Raw genomic sequence first — 17165 nt, forward strand, 5'->3', positions numbered from 1 at the left:
TCTCCCAGGAGAGACTGACCAAGAGAACACAGATCTCTGGAGCTGACAAATAAGACTTCTAAACCTGGATGCTGACATTTTCTGTGCACACACGGGTGCGGTTCCAGGAGAGCAGAGAAGCTTCCCCTACAGCAGCTAACAGATAAGACTTTTATTAACAAGACTTTTTATATCTGTTCATTTCATGCTATGTGTTTGGGGCTGGGAGACATGCTTAACTAAGGGAGTTGTGAATTGCATAGTATTTCACTAGAACCACTCCCAAGTGAATAGAAGCTTTGTTTCCCCCTTGTTTGGATGGTTTCCTGATGTTAAGGAAAAGGCACAATAAAGCCTCGTTATAATTTCACCTTATAAAAGTCTCCATTGTGTACCTCTGTGCTCCTTTTTTAATCTGTTACTTTTCTTTGCTCTTCGTCTCTGTAACTGTCCCAAACTTTCTCTGTCCCCTCTGCTCTTTCTGTCATTGTCCCGTTTTAACCGTTCTCTCTCTCCTATAATCCCTGCTCCCTGTAACTGTACCTGTTCCCTCCCTCCCCTATAATCCCCGCTCCCTGTAACTGTCCCTGTTCCCTCCCTCCCCTATAATCCCCGCTCCCTGTAACTGTCCCTGTTCCCTCCCTCCCCTATAATCCCCGCTCCCTGTAACTGTCCCTGTTCCCTCCCTCATCTATAATCTCCCCACCCTGTAACTGTCCTTGTTCCCTCCCTCCCCTATAATCCCGCTCCCTGTAACTGTCCCTGTTCTCTCTCCCCTATAATCCCCGCTCCCTGTAACTGTCCCTGTTCTCTCTCTCCCTATAATCCCCGCTCCCTGTAACTGTCCCTGTTCTCTCTCTCCCCTATAATCCCGCTCCCTGTAACTGTCCCTGTTCTCTCTCCCCTATAATCCCCGCTCCCTGTAACTGTCCCTGTTCTCTCTCTCCCCTATAATCCCGCTCCCTGTAACTGTCCCCTCCCTCCCCTATAATCCCCGCTCCCTGTAACTGTCCCTGTTCCCTCCCTCCCCTATAATCCCCGCTCCCTGTAACTGTCCCTGTTCTCTCTCTCCCCTATAATCCCCGCTCCCTGTAACTGTCCCTGTTCTCTCTCTCCCCTATAATCCCGCTCCCTGTAACTGTCCCTGTTCTCTCTCTCCCCTATAATCCCCACTCCCTGTAACTGTCCCTGTTCTCTCTCTCCCCTATAATCCCCGCTCCCTGTAACTGTCCCTGTTCTCTCTCCCCTATAATCCCGCTCCCTGTAACTGTCCCTGTTCCCTCCCTCCCCTATAATCCCCGCTCCCTGTAACTGTCCCTGTTCTCTCTCTCCCCTATAATCCCGCTCCCTGTAACTGTCCCCTCCCTCCCCTATAATCCCCGCTCCCTGTAACTGTCCCTGTTCCCTCCCTCCCCTATAATCCCTGCTCCCTGTAACTGTCCCTGTTCTCTCTCCCCCCTATAATCCCCGCTCCCTGTAACTGTCCCTGTTCTCTCTCTCCCCTATAATCCCCGCTCCCTGTAACTGTCCCTGTTCCCTCCCTCCCCTATAATCCCGCTCCCTGTAACTGTCCCTGTTCTCTCTCTCCCCTATAATCCCCGCTCCTTGTAACTGTCCCTGTTCTCTCTCACCCCTATAATCCCCACTCCCTGTAACTGTCCCTGTTCTCTCTCCCCTATAATCCCGCTCCCTGTAACTGTCCCTGTTCTCTCTCTCCCCTATAATCCCACTCCCTTTAACTGTCCCTGTTCTCTCTCCCCTATAATCCCCGCTCCCTGTAACTGTCCCTGTTCTCTCTCTCCCCTATAATCCCCGCTCCCTGTAACTGTCCCTGTTCCCTCCCTCCCCTATAATCCCGCTCCCTGTAACTGTCCCTGTTCTCTCTCCCCTATAATCCCCGCTCCCTGTAACTGTCCCTGTTCTCTCTCCCCTATAATCCCGCTCCCTGTAACTGTCCCTGTTCTCTCTCCCCTATAATCCCCGCTCCCTGTAACTGTCCCTGTTCTCTCTCCCTATAATCCCCGCTCCCTGTAACTGTCCCTGTTCTCTCTCTCCCCTATAATCCCGCTCCCTGTAACTGTCTCTGTTCTCTCTCCCCTATAATCCCCGCTCCCTGTAACTGTCCCTGTTCTCTCTCTCCCCTATAATCCCGCTCCCTGTAACTGTCCCCTCCCTCCCCTATAATCCCCGCTCCCTGTAACTGTCCCTGTTCCCTCCCTCCCCTATAATCCCCGCTCCCTGTAACTGTCCCTGTTCTCTCTCTCCCCTATAATCCCCGCTCCCTGTAACTGTCCCTGTTCTCTCTCTCCCCTATAATCCCGCTCCCTGTAACTGTCCCTGTTCTCTCTCTCCCCTATAATCCCCACTCCCTGTAACTGTCCCTGTTCTCTCTCTCCCCTATAATCCCCGCTCCCTGTAACTGTCCCTGTTCTCTCTCCCCTATAATCCCGCTCCCTGTAACTGTCCCTGTTCCCTCCCTCCCCTATAATCCCTGCTCCCTGTAACTGTCCCTGTTCCCTCCCTCCCCTATAATCCCTGCTCCCTGTAACTGTCCCTGTTCTCTCTCCCCTATAATCCCGCTCCCTGTAACTGTCCCTGTTCTCTCTCCCCCCTATAATCCCCGCTCCCTGTAACTGTCCCTGTTCTATCTCTCCCCTATAATCCCGCTCCCTGTAACTGTCCCTGTTCTATCTCTCCCCTATAATCCCCACTCCCTGTAACTGTCCTTGTTCTCTCTCCCCTATAATCCCCGCTCCCTGTAACTGTCCCTGTTCTCTCCCTCCCCTATAATCCCGCTCCCTGTAACTGTCTCTGTTCTCTCTCTCCCCTATAATCCCAGCTCCCTGTAACTGTCTCTGTTCTCTCTCCCCTATAATCCCGCTCCCTGTAACTGTCCCTGTTCTCCCTGTCCCCTATAGTCCCGCCTCCCTGTAACTGTCCCTGTTCTCTCTCCCCCCTATAATCCCCGCTCCCTGTAACTGTCCCTGTTCTCTCCCTCCCCTATAATCCCCGCTCCCTGTAACTGTCCCTGTTCTCTCTCTCTCTCCCTATAATCCCGCTCCCTGTAACTGTCCTTGTTCTCTCTCTCCCCTATAATCCCGCTCCCTGTAACTGTCCCTGTTCTCTCTCCCCTATAATCCCGCTCCCTGTAACTGTCCCTGTTCTCTCTCCCCTCTATAATCCCCGCTCCCTGTAACTGTCCCTGTTCTCTCTCCCCTATAATCCCGCTCCCTGTAACTGTCCCTGTTCTCTCTCCCCCCTATAATCCCCACTCCCTGTAACTGTCTCTGTTCTCTCTCTCCCCTATAATCCCGCTCCCTGTAACTGTCCCTGTTCTCTCCGTCCCCTATAATCCCTGCTCCCTGTAACTGTCCCTGTTCTCTCTCCCCCCTATAATCCCCGCACCCTGTAACTGTCCCTGTTCTCTCTCTCCCCTATAATCCCGCTCCCTGTAACTGTCCCTGTTCTCTCTCCCCCCTATAATCCCCGCTCCCTGTAACTGTCCCTGTTCCCTCTCTCCCCTATAATCCCCGCTCCCTGTAACTGTCTCTGTTCTCTCTCTCCCCTATAATCCCGCTCCCTGTAACTGTCCCTCTCCTCTCTCCCCTATAATCCCGCTCCCTGTAACTGTCCCTGTTCTCTCTCCCCCCTATAATCCCCGCTCCCTGTAACTGTCCCTGTTCTCTCTCCCCTATAATCCCGCTCCCTGTAACTGTCCCTGTTCTCTCTCCCCCCTATAATCCCCGCTCCCTGTAACTGTCCCTGTTCTCTCTCTCCCCTATAATCCCGCTCCCTGTAACTGTCCCTGTTCTCTCTCCCATATAATCCCCGCTCCCTGTAACTGTCTCTGTTCTCTCTCTCCCCTATAATCCCCGCTCCCTGTAACTGTCCCTATTCTCTCTCCCCTATAATCCCGCTCCCTGTAACTGTCCCTGTTCTCTCTCCCCCCTATAATCCCCGCTCCCTGTAACGGTCCCTGTTCTCTCTCCCCTATAATCCCGCTCCCTGTAACTGTCCCTGTTCTCTCTCCCCCCTATAATCCCCGCTCCCTGTAACTGTCCCTGTTCTCTCTCTCCCCTATAATCCCCGTTCCCTGTAACTGTCCCTGTTCCCTCCCTCCCCTATAATCCCAGCTCCCTGTAACTGTCTCTGTTCTCTCTCTCCCCTATAATCCCGCTCCCTGTAACTGTCCCTGTTCTCTCTCTCCCCTATAATCCCCACTCCCTGTAACTGTCCCTGTTCTCTTTCCCCTATAATCCCGCTCCCTGTAACTGTCCCTGTTCTCTCTCTCCCCTATAATCCCCGCTCCCTGTAACTGTCCCTGTTCTCTCTCCCCTATAATCCCAGCTCCCTGTAACTGTCCCTGTTCTCTCTCTCCCCTATAATCCCCGCTCCCTGTAACTGTCCCTGTTCCCTCCCTCCCCTATAATCCCGCTCCCTGTAACTGTCCCTGTTCTCTCTCCCCCCTATAATCCCCGCTCCCTGTAACTGTCCCTGTTCCCTCTCTCCCCTATAATCCCCGCTCCCTGTAACTGTCTCTGTTCTCTCTCTCCCCTATAATCCCGCTCCCTGTAACTGTCCCTGTTCTCCCCTATAATCCCGCTCCCTGTAACTGTCCCTGTTCTCTCTCCCCCCTATAATCCCTGCTCCCTGTAACTGTCCCTGTTCCCTCTCTCCCCTATAATCCCCGCTCCCTGTAACTGTCCCTGTTCTCTCTCTCCCCTATAATCCCGCTCCCTGTAACTGTCCCTGTTCTCTTTCCCCTATAATCCCGCTCCCTGTAACTGTCCCTGTTCTCTCTCTCCCCTATAATCCCCGCTCCCTGTAACTGTCCCTGTTCTCTCTCTCCCCTATAATCCCGCTCCCTGTAACTGTCCCTGTTCTCTCTCCCCTATAATCCCGCTCCCTGTAACTGTCCCTGTTCTCTCTCCCCTATAATCCCCGCTCCCTGTAACTGTCCCTGTTCTCTCTCTCCCCTATAATCCCCGCTCCCTGTAACTGTCCCTGTTCTCTCTCTCCCCTATAATCCCCGCTCCCTGTAACTGTCCCTGTTCTCTCTCCCCTATAATCCCAGCTCCCTGTAACTGTCCCTGTTCTCTCTCTCCCCTATAATCCCCGCTCCCTGTATCTGTCTCTGTTCTCTCTCTCCCCTATAATCCCCGCTCCCTGTAACTGTCCCTGTTCCCTCCCTCCCCTATAATCCCGCTCCCTGTAACTGTCCCTGTTCTCTCTCCCCCCTATAATCCCCGCTCCCTGTAACTGTCCCTGTTCCCTCTCTCCCCTATAATCCCCGCTCCCTGTAACTGTCTCTGTTCTCTCTCTCCCCCCTATAATCCCGCTCTCTGTAACTGTCCCTGTTCTCTCTCCCCTATAATCCCTGCTCCCTGTAACTGTCCCTGTTCTCTCTCCCCCCTATAATCCCTGCTCCCTGTAACTGTCCCTGTTCCCTCTCTCCCCTATAATCCCCGCTCCCTGTAACTGTCCCTGTTCTCTCTCTCCCCTATAATCCCGCTCCCTGTAACTGTCCCTGTTCTCTTTCCCCTATAATCCCGCTCCCTGTAACTGTCCCTGTTCTCTCTCTCCCCTATAATCCCCGCTCCCTGTAACTGTCCCTGTTCTCTCTCTCCCCTATAATCCCTCTCCCTGTAACTGTCCCTGTTCTCTCTCCCCTATAATCCCGCTCCCTGTAACTGTCCCTGTTCTCTCTCCCCTATAATCCCCGCTCCCTGTAACTGTCCCTGTTCTCTCCCTCCCCTATAATCCCGCTCCCTGTAACTGTCTCTGTTCTCTCTCTCCCATATAATCCCCGCTCCCTGTAACTGTCTCTGTTCTCTCTCTCCCCTATAATCCCCGCTCCATGTAACTGTCCCTATTCTCTCTCCCCTATAATCCCGCTCTCTGTAACTGTCCCTGTTCTCTCTCCCCTATAATCCCGCTCCCTGTAACTGTCCCGGTTCTCTCTCCCCTATAATCCCTCTCCCTGTAACTGTCCCTGTTCTCTCTCCCCTATAATCCCGCTCCCTGTAACTGTCCCTGTTCTCTCTCCCCTATAATCCCCGCTCCCTGTAACTGTCCCTGTTCTCTCCCTCCCCTATAATCCCGCTCCCTGTAACTGTCTCTGTTCTCTCTCTCCCATATAATCCCCGCTCCCTGTAACTGTCTCTGTTCTCTCTCTCCCCTATAATCCCCGCTCCATGTAACTGTCCCTATTCTCTCTCCCCTATAATCCCGCTCTCTGTAACTGTCCCTGTTCTCTCTCCCCTATAATCCCGATCCCTGTAACTGTCCCGGTTCTCTCTCCCCCCTATAATCCCCGCTCCCTGTAACTGTCCCTGTTCTCTCTCTCCCCTATAATCCCCGCTCCCTGTAACTGTCCCTGTTCCCTCCCTCCCCTATAATCCCCGCTCCCTGTAACTGTCCCTGTTCTCTCTCTCCCCTATAATCCCCGCTCCCTGTAACTGTCCCTGTTCTCTCTCTCCTCTATAATCCCACTCCCTGTAACTGTCCCTGTTCTCTCTCTCCCCTATAATCCCCGCTCCCTGTAACTGTCCCTGTTCTCTCTCTCCCCTATAATCCCCGCTCCCTGTAACTGTCCCTGTTCTCTCTCTCCCCTATAATCCCGCTCCCTGTAACTGTCCCTGTTCTCTCTCCCCCCTATAATCCCTGCTCCCTGTAACTGTCCCTGTTCCCTCTCTCCCCTATAATCCCCGCTCCATGTAACTGTCCCTGTTCTCTCTCTCCCCTATAATCCCGCTCCCTGTAACTGTCCCTGTTCTCTTTCCCCTATAATCCCGCTCCCTGTAACTGTCTCTGTTCTCTCTCTCCCCTATAATCCCGCTCCCTGTAACTGTCCCTGTTCTCTCTCTCCCCTATAATCCCCGCTCCCTGTAACTGTCCCTGTTCTCTTTCCCCTATAATCCCGCTCCCTGTAACTGTCCCTGTTCTCTCTCTCCCCTATAATCCCCGCTCCCTGTAACTGTCCCTGTTCTCTCTCCCCCCTATAATCCCCGCTCCCTGTAACTGTCCCTGTTCTCTCTCTCCCCTATAATCCCCGTTCCCTGTAACTGTCCCTGTTCCCTCCCTCCCCTATAATCCCAGCTCCCTGTAACTGTCTCTGTTCTCTCTCTCCCCTATAATCCCGCTCCCTGTAACTGTCCCTGTTCTCTCTCTCCCCTATAATCCCCGCTCCCTGTAACTGTCCCTGTTCTCTTTCCCCTATAATCCCGCTCCCTGTAACTGTCCCTGTTCTCTCTCTCCCCTATAATCCCCGCTCCCTGTAACTGTCCCTGTTCTCTCTCTCCCCTTTAATCCCCGCTCCCTGTAACTGTCCCTGTTCTCTCTCCCCTATAATCCCAGCTCCCTGTAACTGTCCCTGTTCTCTCTCTCCCCTATAATCCCCGCTCCCTGTATCTGTCCCTGTTCTCTCTCTCCCCTATAATCCCCGCTCCCTGTAACTGTCCCTGTTCCCTCCCTCCCCTATAATCCCGCTCCCTGTAACTGTCCCTGTTCTCTCTCCCCCCTATAATCCCGCTCCCTGTAATTGTCCCTGTTCCCTCTCTCCCCTATAATCCCCGCTCCCTGTAACTGTCTCTGTTCTCTCTCTCCCCTATAATCCTGCTCCCTGTAACTGTCCCTGTTCTCTCTCCCCTATAATCCCGCTCCCTGTAACTGTCCCTGTTCTCTCTCCCCTATAATCCCGCTCCCTGTAACTGTCCCTGTTCCCTCTCTCCCCTATAATCCCCGCTCCCTGTAACTGTCCCTGTTCTCTCTCTCCCCTATAATCCCGCTCCCTGTAACTGTCCCTGTTCTCTTTCCCCTATAATCCCGCTCCCTGTAACTGTCCCTGTTCTCTTTCCCCTATAATCCCGCTCCCTGTAACTGTCCCTGTTCCCTCTCTCCCCTATAATCCCACTCCCTGTAACTGTCCCTGTTCTCTTTCCCCTATAATCCCGCTCCCTGTAACTGTCCCTGTTCTCTCTCTCCCCTATAATCCCGCTCCCTGTAACTGTCCCTGTTCTCTTTCCCCTATAATCCCGCTCCCTGTAACTGTCCCTGTTCTCTTTCCCCTATAATCCCGCTCCCTGTAACTGTCCCTGTTCCCTCTCTCCCATATAATCCCCGCTCCCTGTAACTGTCCCTGTTCTCTCTCTCCCCTATAATCCCGCTCCCTGTAACTGTCCCTGTTCTCTTTCCCCTATAATCCCGCTCCCTGTAACTGTCCCTGTTCTCTCTCTCCCCTATAATCCCCGCTCCCTGTAACTGTCCCTGTTCTCTCTCTCCCCTATAATCCCGCTCCGTGTAACTTTCCCTGTTCTCTCTCCCCTATAATCCCGCTCCCTGTAACTGTCCCTGTTCTCTCTCCCCCCTATAATCCCTGCTCCCTGTAACTGTCCCTGTTCCCTCTCTCCCCTATAATCCCCGCTCCCTGTAACTGTCCCTGTTCTCTCTCTCCCCTATAATCCCGCTCCCTGTAACTGTCCCTGTTCTCTTTCCCCTATAATCCCCGCTCCCTGTAACTGTCCCTGTTCTCTCCCTCCCCTATAATCCCGCTCCCTGTAACTGTCTCTGTTCTCTCTCTCCCATATAATCCCCGCTCCCTGTAACTGTCTCTGTTCTCTCTCTCCCCTATAATCCCCGCTCCCTGTAACTGTCCCTATTCTCTCTCCCCTATAATCCCGCTCTCTGTAACTGTCCCTGTTCTCTCTACCCCCTATAATCCCCGCTCCCTGTAACGGTCCCTGTTCTCTCTCCCCTATAATCCCGCTCCCTGTAACTGTCCCTGTTCTCTCTCCCCCCTATAATCCCCGCTCCCTGTAACTGTCCCTGTTCTCTCTCTCCCCTATAATCCCCGCTCCCTGTAACTGTCCCTGTTCCCTCCCTCCCCTATAATCCCCGCTCCCTGTAACTGTCCCTGTTCTCTCTCTCCCCTATAATCCCCGCTCCCTGTAACTGTCCCTGTTCTCTCTCTCCCCTATAATCCCACTCCCTGTAACTGTCCCTGTTCTCTCTCTCCCCTATAATCCCCGCTCCCTGTAACTGTCCCTGTTCTCTCTCTCCCCTATAATCCCCGCTCCCTGTAACTGTCCCTGTTCTCTCTCTCCCCTATAATCCCGCTCCCTGTAACTGTCTCTGTTCTCTCTCCCCCCTATAATCCCTGCTCCCTGTAACTGTCCCTGTTCCCTCTCTCCCATATAATCCCCGCTCCCTGTAACTGTCCCTGTTCTCTCTCTCCCCTATAATCCCGCTCCCTGTAACTGTCCCTGTTCTCTTTCCCCTATAATCCCGCTCCCTGTAACTGTCTCTGTTCTCTCTCTCCCCTATAATCCCGCTCCCTGTAACTGTCCCTGTTCTCTCTCTCCCCTATAATCCCCGCTCCCTGTAACTGTCCCTGTTCTCTTTCCCCTATAATCCCGCTCCCTGTAACTGTCCCTGTTCTCTCTCTCCCCTATAATCCCCGCTCCCTGTAACTGTCCCTGTTCTCTCCCTCCCCTATAATCCCGCTCCCTGTAACTGTCCCTGTTCTCTCTCTCCCCTATAATCCCCGCTCCCTGTAACTGTCCTTGTTCTCTCTCTCCCCTATAATCCCACTCCCTGTAACTGTCCCTGTTCTCTCTCTCCCCTATAATCCCCGCTCCCTTTAACTGTCCCTGTTCTCTCTCTCCCCTATAATCCCCGCTCCCTGTAACTGTCCCTGTTCTCTCTCTCCCCTATAATCCCTGCTCCCTCTAACTGTCCCTGTTCTCTCTCTCCCCTATAATCCCGCTCCCTGTAACTGTCCCTGTTCTCTCTCTCCCCTATAATCCCGCTCCCTGTAACTGTCCCTGTTCTCTCTCCCCCTATAATCCCTGCTCCCTGTAACTGTCCCTGTTCCCTCTCTCCCCTATAATCCCCGCTCCCTCTAACTCTCCCTGTTCTCTCTCTCCCCTATAATCCCGCTCCCTGTAACTGTCCCTGTTCTCTCTCTCCCCTATAATCTCGCTCCCTGTAACTGTCCCTGTTCTCTTTCCCCTATAATCCCGCTCCCTGTAACTGTCCCTGTTCTCTCTCTCCCCTATAATCCCCGCTCCCTGTAACTGTCCCTGTTCTCTCTCTCCCCTATAACCCTGCTCCCTGTAACTGTCCCTGTTCTCTCTCTCCCCTATAATCCCAGCTCCCTGTAACTGTCCCTGTTCTCTCTCTCCCCTATAATCCCTGCTCCCTGTATCTGTCCCTGTTCTCTCTCTCCCCTATAATCCCTGCTCCCTGTAACTGTCCCTGTTCTCTCTCCCCTATAATCCCCGCTCCCTGTAACTGTCCCTGTTCCCTCCCTCCCCTATAATCCCGCTCCCTGTAACTGTCCCTGTTCTCTCTCTCCCCTATAATCCCGCTCCCTGTAACTGTCCCTGTTTTCTCTCTCCCCTATAATCCCCGCTCCCTGTAACTGTCCCTGTTCTCTCTCTCCCCTATAATCCCACGCCCTGTAACTGTCCCTGTTCTCTCTCTCCCCTATAATCCCCGCTCCCTGTAACTGTCCCTGTTCTCTCTCTCCCCTATAATCCCCGCTCCCTGTAACTGTCCCTGTTCTCTCTCTCCCCTATAATCCCCGCTCCCTGTAACTGTCCCTGTTCTCTCTCTCCCCTATAATCCCCGCTCCCTGTAACTGTCCCTGTTCTCTCTCTCCCCTATAATCCCGCTCCCTGTAACTGTCCCTGTTCTCTCTCTCCCCTATAATCCCCGCTCCCTGTAACTGTCCCTGTTCTCTCTCTCCCCTATAATCCCACTCCCTGTAACTGTCCCTGTTCTCTCTCTCCCCTATAATCCCGCTCCCTGTAACTGTCCCTGTTCTCTCTCCCTATAATCCCCGCTCCCTGTAACTGTCCCTGTTCCCTCCCTCCCCTATAATCCCCGCTCCCTCTAACTGTCCCTGTTCTCTCTCTCCCCTATAATCCCGCTCCCTGTAACTGTCCCTGTTCTCTCTCTCCCCTATAATCCCCGCTCCCTGTAACTGTCCCTATTCTCTCTCCCCTATAATCCCACTCCCTGTAACTGTCCCTGTTCTCTCTCTCCCCTATAATCCCCGCTCCCTGTAACTGTCCCTGTTCTCTCTCCCCTATAATCCCACTCCCTGTAACTGTCCCTGTTCTCTCTCTCCCCTATAATCCCCGCTCCCTGTAACTGTCCCTGTTCCCTCCCTCCCCTATAATCCCTGCTCCCGGTAACTGTCCCTGTTCTGTCTCTCCCCTATAATCCCGCTCCCTGTAACTGTCCCTGTTCTCTCTCTCCCCTATAATCCCGCTCCCTGTAACTGTTCCTGTTCTCTCTCCCCCCTATAATCCCCGCTTCCCTGTAACTGTCCCTGTTCTCTCTCTCCCTATAATCTCCGCTCCCTGTAACTGTCCCTGTTCTCTCTCTCCCTATAATCCCCGCTCCCTGTAACTGTCCCTGTTCTCTCGCCCCTATAATCCCCGCTCCCTGTAACTGTCCCTGTTCCCTCTCTCCCCTATAATCCCCGCTCCCTGTAACTGTCCCTGTTCTCTCTCCCTATAATCCCTGCTCCCTGTAACTGTCCCTGTTCTCTCTCTCCCCTATAATCCCCGCTCCCTGTAACTGTCCCTGTTCTCTCTCCCCTATAATCCCTGCTCCCTGTAACTGTCCCTGTTCTCTCTCCCTATAATCCCCGCTCCCTGTAACTGTCCCTGTTCTCTCTCTCCCCTATAATCCCTGCTCCCTGTAACTGTCCCTGTTCTCTCTCTCCCTATAATCCCCGCTCCCTGTAACTGTCTGTTCCCTCCCTCCCCTATAATCCCCGCTCCCTGTAACTGTCCCTGTTCTCTCTCTCCCCTATAATCCCTGCTCCCTCTAACTGTCCCTGTTCTCTCTCTCCCCTCTAATCCCACTCCCTGCAACTGTCCCTGTTCTCTCTCTCCCCTATAATCCCGCTCCCTGTAACTGTCCCTGTTCTCTCTCCCCCCTATAATCCCTGCTCCCTGTAACTGTCCCTGTTCCCTCTCTCCCCTATAATCCCCGCTCCCTGTAACTGTCCCTGTTGTCTCTCTCCCCTATAATCCCGCTCCCTGTAACTGTCCCTGTTCTCTTTCCCCTATAATCCCGCTCCCTGTAACTGTCCCTGTTCTCTCTCTCCCCTATAATCCCACTCCCTGTAACTGTCCCTGTTCTCTCTCTCCCCTATAATCCCGCTCCCTGTTACTGTCCTATGTTCTCTCTCCCTATAATCCCCGCTCCCTGTAACTGTCCCTGTTCCCTCCCTCCCCTATAATCCCCGCTCCCTCTAACTGTCCCTGTTCTCTCTCTCCCCTATAATCCCCGCTCCCTGTAACTGTCCCTATTCTCTCTCCCCTATAATCCCACTCCCTGTAACTGTCCCTGTTCTCTCTCTCCCCTATAATCCCCGCTCCCTGTAACTGTCCCTGTTCTCTCTCCCCTATAATCCCACTCCCTGTAACTGTCCCTGTTCTCTCTCTCCCCTATAATCCCCGCTCCCTGTAACTGTCCCTGTTCCCTCCCTCCCCTATAATCCCTGCTCCCGGTAACTGTCCCTGTTCTGTCTCTCCCCTATATTCCCGCTCCCTGTAACTGTCCCTGTTCTCTCTCTCCCCTATAATCCCGCTCCCTGTAACTGTCCCTGTTCTCTCTCCCCCCTATAATCCCCGCTCCCTGTAACTGTCCCTGTTCTCTCTCTCCCTATAATCTCCGCTCCCTGTAACTGTCCCTGTTCTCTCTCTCCCTATAATCCCCGCTCCCTGTAACTGTCCCTGTTCTCTCGCCCCTATAATCCCCGCTCCCTGTAACTGTCCCTGTTCCCTCTCTCCCCTATAATCCCCGCTCCCTGTAACTGTCCCTGTTCTCTCTCCCTATAATCCCTGCTCCCTGTAACTGTCCCTGTTCTCTCTCTCCCCTATAATCCCCGCTCCCTGTAACTGTCCCTGTTCTCTCTCCCCTATAATCCCTGCTCCCTGTAACTGTCCCTGTTCTCTCTCCCTATAATCCCCGCTCCCTGTAACTGTCCCTGTTCTCTCTCTCCCCTATAATCCCTGCTCCCTGTAACTGTCCCTGTTCTCTCTCTCCCTATAATCCCCGCTCCCTGTAACTGTCTGTTCCCTCCCTCCCCTATAATCCCCGCTCCCTGTAACTGTCCCTGTTCTCTCTCTCCCCTATAATCCCTGCTCCCTCTAACTGTCCCTGTTCTCTCTCTCCCCTCTAATCCCACTCCCTGCAACTGTCCCTGTTCTCTCTCTCCCCTATAATCCCGCTCCCTGTAACTGTCCCTGTTCTCTCTCCCCCCTATAATCCCTGCTCCCTGTAACTGTCCCTGTTCCCTCTCTCCCCTATAATCCCCGCTCCCTGTAACTGTCCCTGTTGTCTCTCTCCCCTATAATCCCGCTCCCTGTAACTGTCCCTGTTCTCTTTCCCCTATAATCCCGCTCCCTGTAACTGTCCCTGTTCTCTCTCTCCCCTATAATCCCACTCCCTGTAACTGTCCCTGTTCTCTCTCTCCCCTATAATCCCGCTCCCTGTTACTGTCCTATGTTCTCTCTCCCTATAATCCCCGCTCCCTGTAACTGTCCCTGTTCCCTCCCTCCCCTATAATCCCCGCTCCCTCTAACTGTCCCTGTTCTCTCTCTCCCCTATAATCCCCGCTCCCTGTAACTGTCCCTATTCTCTCTCCCCTATAATCCCACTCCCTGTAACTGTCCCTGTTCTCTCTCTCCCCTATAATCCCCGCTCCCTGTAACTGTCCCTGTTCTCTCTCCCCTATAATCCCACTCCCTGTAACTGTCCCTGTTCTCTCTCTCCCCTATAATCCCCGCTCCCTGTAACTGTCCCTGTTCCCTCCCTCCCCTATAATCCCTGCTCCCGGTAACTGTCCCTGTTCTGTCTCTCCCCTATATTCCCGCTCCCTGTAACTGTCCCTGTTCTCTCTCTCCCCTATAATCCCGCTCCCTGTAACTGTCCCTGTTCTCTCTCCCCCCTATAATCCCCGCTCCCTGTAACTGTCCCTGTTCTCTCTCTCCCTATAATCTCTGCTCCCTGTAACTGTCCCTGTTCTCTCTCTCCCTATAATCCCTGCTCCCTGTAACTGTCCCTGTTCTCTCGCCCCTATAATCCCCGCTCCCTGTAACTGTCCCTGTTCCCTCTCTCCCCTATAATCCCCGCTCCCTGTAACTGTCCCTGTTCTCTCTCCCTATAATCCCCGCTCCCTGTAACTGTCCCTGTTCTCTCTCTCCCCTATAATCCCCGCTCCCTGTAACTGTCCCTGTTCTCTCTCCCCTATAATCCCCGCTCCCTGTAACTGTCCCTGTTCTCTCTCCCTATAATCCCCGCTCCCTGTAACTGTCCCTGTTCTCTCTCTCCCCTATAATCCCTGCTCCCTGTAACTGTCCCTGTTCTCTCTCTCCCTATAATCCCCGCTCCCTGTAACTGTCTGTTCCCTCCCTCCCCTATAAGCCCCGCTCCCTGTAACTGTCCCTGTTCTCTCTCTCCCCTATAATCCCTGCTCCCTCTAACTGTCCCTGTTCTCTCTCTCCCCTATAATCCCGCTCCCTGTAACTGTCCCTGTTCTCTCTCTCCCCTATAATCCCGCTCCCTGTAACTGTCCCTGTTCTCTCTCCCCCCTATAATCCCTGCTCCCTGTAACTGTCCCTGTTCCCTCTCTCCCCTATAATCCCCGCTCCCTGTAACTGTCCCTGTTCTCTCTCTTCCCTATAATCCCAGCTCCCTGTAACTGTCCCTGTTCTCTCTCCCCTATAATCCCCGCTCCCTGTATCTGTCCCTGTTCTCTCTCTCCCCTATAATCCCCGCTCCCTGTAACTGTCCCTGTTCCCTCCCTCCCCTATAATCCCCGCTCCCTGTAACTGTCCCTGTTCTGTGTTACTCTCTCCCCTATAATCCCCGCTCCCTGTTCTCTCTCTCTCCTTTTCCCATACAAACAAAGCTTGTGATTATCATCTCTTATCAGTGCAAATAACTATTTATTTCCATTTTTACAGCCTAAAGTTAAAACATGATCGTACGGATCAAAGGTGGGTGATCTCATAAACGATAAACAGGTGATGAACTCCTCGCCCTGCTGAGGGTATCATCCAATTGGCAAACAACACTTAGTGACTCTGGCAGCATCATTATACAGCGCTGTGTGTTCCTTATCAGTGTAGAGATACTCAGTATAATTATACAGTGCAGTGTGTACATTATCAGTGAATAGATACTCACCATCATTATACAGCGCTGCATGTTTATTATTAGTGTATCGATATACTTCATATCATTATACAGCGCAGCGTGTTCATTTTTAGTGAATGGAGATACTCAGGATCATTATACAGGGCGGCGCTGCATGTTCATTGTCAGTGTATGGAGATACTCAATATCATTGTCACGGGAGACCAGGACAATTACACCACGGATCAGTACACGAGACAGAACTGCAGAGTGGGACAAAAGGGAAAAAGTGAATTTATTGGAAAAAGTTTCCAAAAACTTCCAGTACATAAAACTCACCCAACTGGGGGGAACTGGGGGAACAATCTAAAGTCCTAGGTGTGGGGACTTCCGTCCATAAGTAAGCTTACCCCCGATATGCATTCTCAAAATGTGCGGCTGTTCTCTATAGTATGGGCAGCACTGCCTTGCTCTCCGCTGGCTAGCAGTTTTAAATTCCCCGCCATTGCTTCACTCCAAACAGCTCCTGCCAATGCTGTACACAAAGACCGCAGCAAAACCGGATGCTCCAGACCCCTGCACTGGGTCTCCTCAGTTCCCTTCTGCTGACTCCCTGTCAGCTCTTCCATTACAGGGTTTTCTACCCGTCCCCTGTCAGCACACAGCCTTCACAAAGAATATCCAGTCCAGTATTTTGTGATGGGCCGAGGTGGGGATTGTGAAGACACCAACCTCCAGGCGCTAGAGCGCGTCCGGAGTGTAGATTGGTAGTGGGTAGCCGGGTTGGGGTTGGAGAAGTCGGGATTGTCGTAGGTTCTTGCCGTGGTCGGTGTTGGAGAGGTGCGGATCATCGTAGGTAATGCCGGGGTCAGGAGCGGAGAAGTAAGAAGTCCAGATGCTAGCCAAGGTCAGGCGTGGAGAAACACAGGAAATAGGATGCAAGGTACATGACAAGGAGGCAGGGATTGCAGTAAGCACTTCGCACGGAATGAAGTCTCATGGTCAGCCATCTTGCCAAGGGGCTGACTGAGCATATATATCACCAGGAGCCAATAGGAAGCCGGCAGGGAGGAGGTCTCAGCAGTAAGTAGTTCTGTGATAGGTGGGGGAGGAGTCTGCAGCGGCCGTGGTGTGATGCAGAGAAGACAGGTTCTGTTTACATGCGTGTGCACGCCTCCCACGCGCCGTCCATGCGCACAGCGCGCCCCCGAATCATCACAGGGCAGAGACCAGAGGTGGGAACCAGTGGCGCCAGTTTCTCCAGCTGCGCAGCGCCCGCACGTGGGGCAAGACCGCCGGGCGAGATCTGCGACGCCGTGGGACGTGCCAGGGAGCCAGGGCTCGGCGAGGCACTTGATCGCGGGTTGTGGTAGGCTTGCCCTGCGAGGTGTGCGACCCCGACCACATGGATCCTTACATATTTATACCCCTGTCCCAATCAGGGAGATGCCAGCCAGTCTGGGTAGGAACAATAATCCTGGACCTGGCCCCTGCACACGGCCCGAGACCCAGTTGATGAGATTACTGGAGTTGAAGGTGGGCCACGACAATGCTGATACAGGCAAACCATACAGACAGAGCCCCAGGGCATACAGCTTTCCTGAAGAACAAGTCCCCTCAGCAGGTGTTCGACCTCTCCCATGGTCCTCAACAATGGGCCTAATCCCATCACGGTGTGCAGGCCTACAATACCAAACTCTGATGTGATTAGCACTCCGTGTGCAAGAGAGAGTTAACCCGTACCGGTCCCCACTCTTGCACCGAGCCGTACATCACTGTCTCACATACTTTCAGAGGAACATATATAGGATGGCTACAATAAACTGTACATGCATAAATAACGACATCGTATCATGGACAGGTAGGGGTAATGGCGGCGTAACCTTTATTTACAAGCAGCTAAATCTACCCCGACCGTCACAATCATTATACAGCGCAGAGTGTTCATTATCAGTGTATGGAGATACTCGGCATAATTATACGGAGCAGCGTGTTCATTATCAGTGTATAGAGACACTCATTATCAC

Source organism: Ascaphus truei, chromosome 14 (genome assembly GCF_040206685.1).
Source record: "Ascaphus truei isolate aAscTru1 chromosome 14, aAscTru1.hap1, whole genome shotgun sequence".
In the NCBI taxonomy this organism is placed as follows: Eukaryota; Metazoa; Chordata; class Amphibia; order Anura; family Ascaphidae; genus Ascaphus; species Ascaphus truei.